We start from the raw sequence: 3,380 nt of genomic DNA, 5'->3' as shown, positions 1-3,380 counted from the left end.
AACCCACACGGTGGCTGCAGCTGGATTTTGTCTTTCATTTTGTTTTCTGTCCTCGTTTCTTTTTGAAACTACCTTTGTGGTCCTTGACCCAAGCCCAGAGGAGTGATGTAAAAGGCAACTTCAGCACTTCTCTAGATTAAAAGATTATCCGGTGCATAAAAGAAGATGAAAGAAGAAAAAGTCTGAAGAATTTTGAAGAAATATGAATTTGGGCCTGTATTCCAGAAATGCTCTCACTACATTACAGTTCACTTTAAAGGTACCAGGAGAATCGCTCAGTGAAGGAGAGCTAATCTAAGCCAGTTATAAAGGCTGTACAACATAAAATAAAACAGTTATATGTGTTTGAAAATCATTAGATAAAGCATGCAGTGACAAAAGCTGTGTGTAACAGGAGAGGACACTATGTTACACTATAAAGGTAAGTTATACTGATAATATGTACACAAAACACATAATCATCTTTTGTATAAAATTAGATGCTGCTAACACATCAAGCAATACATCTGTATAACCGTAAAGGACACAATGCTACACTACTAAGGAGAATTATACTAATAATAAGTACACAAAACACATTACAATCTTTGGTATACAATTAGATACTTGTAACACATGAAGTATTACATCTGTATTACAGGAGAGGACACTATGCTAAACTACTGAAGTGAATTGTACTAACAATAAGTACTTAATACACAGTGCCATCTTTTATTTCCAATTAGATATTAAAGACACGTCAAGCAATACAACAGTATAGCAGTAAAGGACACTATGATATGCTACTAAGGTGAATTATACTAATATTAAGTACTTCAAACACATTAACATCTTTTATATACAATGAGACACTCCTAATACATCACGCAATACAACTGTATAACAGTAAATCACACTATGCTCTGTTACTATGGTGAATTGTACCAATAAGTACACAATACATATTACCATCATTTATATACAATTAGATATTACAGACAGAACAAGGAATACAACTTTATAACAGGGAAGGACACTATGCTACACTATTAAGGTAAGTTATACTAATAATAGGTACACAATACCCGTTACGATCTGTGGTATCGAATTAGATATGCCAAACACATGAAGTAATACATCTGTATAACAGTAAAGGACACTATGCTACACTACTAAGGTGAATTACACAAATAATAAGTACACATTGCATATTACAAACTTTTATATAAAGTTAAGTACTCCTAACACATCAAGCAATACATCTGTATAGCAGTAAAGGACACAATTCTTTGCTACTAAGGTTAATTATGCTAATAATAAGTACACAATACACATTACCATCTTTATATACAATTAGACACTTGAAATACATCAAGTAATACAACTGTGTAACAGTGAATGACACTATGCTACACCATTAATGTAAGTTACAATAATAACAACACAATACACATTACCATCTTTGATATACAATTAGATATTATACACACAACAAGCAATACAATTGCATAACAGGGAAGGACACTATGGTACACTATTAAGGTACGTTATACTAATAATAAGTACGCAATACACATTACAATCTTTGGTATAGAATTAGATACTCCTAATATGTCAAGTAATACATCTGAATAACAGTGAAGGACACTATGCTACACTACTAAGGTGAATTATAGTAAAAATTACACATTACGTTCTTTTGTATACCATTAGATACTTCTAACACAACAAGTAATAGAACTGTGTAACAGTAAAGACATTATGCTACGCTACTAAGGTGACTTATACTAATAATAAGTACACAATAGACATTACCATCTTTTATATAAAATTATAGTTTAGTGACACAAGCAATACAACTGTGTAACAGGAAAGGTCACTATGCTACACTATTAAGGTAAGTTTTGCTAATAATAAGTACACAATACACATTATGATCTTTTGTATATAATTAGATACTCCTATCACATCAAACAATACAGCTGTATAACTGGAAAGGACACTATGCTACACTACTAAGGTAGTGTAGACACAAACTATTATTACCACAAGTCATGTACTGTGCTACAAGGAATGAAGACAAAATACCTGCCTTATTGTCAAATCTTTTATGACGTTGATGGATTATTCAAAACATTCTTTACCCACAAATATATTGAAAATTGTTATCATGTATACATGTTACATGTAATTTTTTCAGAAAGAATTTAAGAAACTGTTTTAAATGTGTAGTCTTTTCTTTTCTAGGTTTGTGGCACTATGTCCTAAAAGAAGAATTAGAAGGAAAACATACAGTATGCTTTGTAAGCAGACTTGGGGTCAATTACAAATTTCCAATTACAAGTACATGTTCATATGCATAAATTTGTTCCAAATAGCCTCATTTAAAATTACAATCACATTTCAGGTCTCTCAACTCAGTTACAATTACATTTTAATTTAATTACAATAATAATTACAGTTTTAAATCATAGTTACAATGTATAAACATTAATGATTCAAATACATTATTACTGAGACGACACCGCTCTGGCCCTAAAAATTTTTCCTCCTATACTAAAATCCTTTCTACAGGTGCTGATGGTGCATGTATGGCTAAATAAACAGTGGCTAGTTTAGCAAAGATTGGGTATTTGTCCTTAATTTTTCCAAAACCCAAGAACATCAATATCGTCATCATCGGCAGCAATGCAAGGAATTGACAAATATGCATTGATCTCAGATGATACTCCAACTTGGTTTGCCTGTGTACAGTAAGTAGCACTAGACCAATCTTTCATAAACCCTAAGCCTGGTCCAGCCTTTGTCTCTCCACTTCTTCATCAGTGCACCAATCAAGTTTGTATTTTGGATCTAACACTGTTGCCAATTTAAATATCTCCATTGATTCAAACTTGGAAAGCCTTTCGTCCAATGCATTCTGAAGAGAAGTAACAAGTTGGCAATTATATTTTATTGCTAGTTTTTCCCGCTGTTCACGAAGAGATCGAACACAAATAATAACCTCACTACCTGTAACAATATTTTGTCCCTGAGCAATATTTGTTGCTTCTTCAAAGGGTCTCAAAATCCCACACAAATCTTGCAATAATTTTATTTCGTGTGCTTTTGGCTTATCTAAGAAAGCTATTTGTTGCATAATATCATCTGGAACTTGTGCAACACTTCTAATCATTTTGAGTTGACTGTTCCACCTAGTAGCATTAGCAAGTTGTAGTTTATTGCATTTCTCTAAGAGTTCAGAAGCAAGATGAAATTTCCTGAAAAAAAAAGACACTAATTTTGAAAGTTTGCTAATCACTGTCCTCAACTGGCCAGCATCCTTAAGTCCATCCTTTACAGATAACTGTAGAGTGTGTGCGAAGCAAGGTATTCTGTCAGGGACAGGTGTTTCTCCTGCT

At 32.8% G+C, this 3,380-nt stretch overlaps 1 long non-coding RNA gene across 1 annotated transcript; it reads left to right on the top strand.

Annotated features, from left to right (window-relative positions):
- Positions 1–631: 631 nt before the first annotated feature.
- LOC109583977 (uncharacterized) lies at positions 632–1,010 on the top strand. The gene is made up of 3 exons (XR_002185797.1): positions 632–667; positions 726–790; positions 969–1,010. It is a non-coding gene; the product is annotated as an uncharacterized LOC109583977 (long non-coding RNA).
- Positions 1,011–3,380: the final 2,370 nt, after the last annotated feature.

Source organism: Amphimedon queenslandica, unplaced genomic scaffold, assembly GCF_000090795.2.
Source record: "Amphimedon queenslandica unplaced genomic scaffold, v1.1 AMPQUscaffold_13259, whole genome shotgun sequence".
Lineage (NCBI taxonomy): Eukaryota > Metazoa > Porifera > Demospongiae > Haplosclerida > Niphatidae > Amphimedon > Amphimedon queenslandica.
Note: the sequence above shows the minus strand (reverse complement) of the source record. Positions and strands in the feature narration are given on the sequence as shown.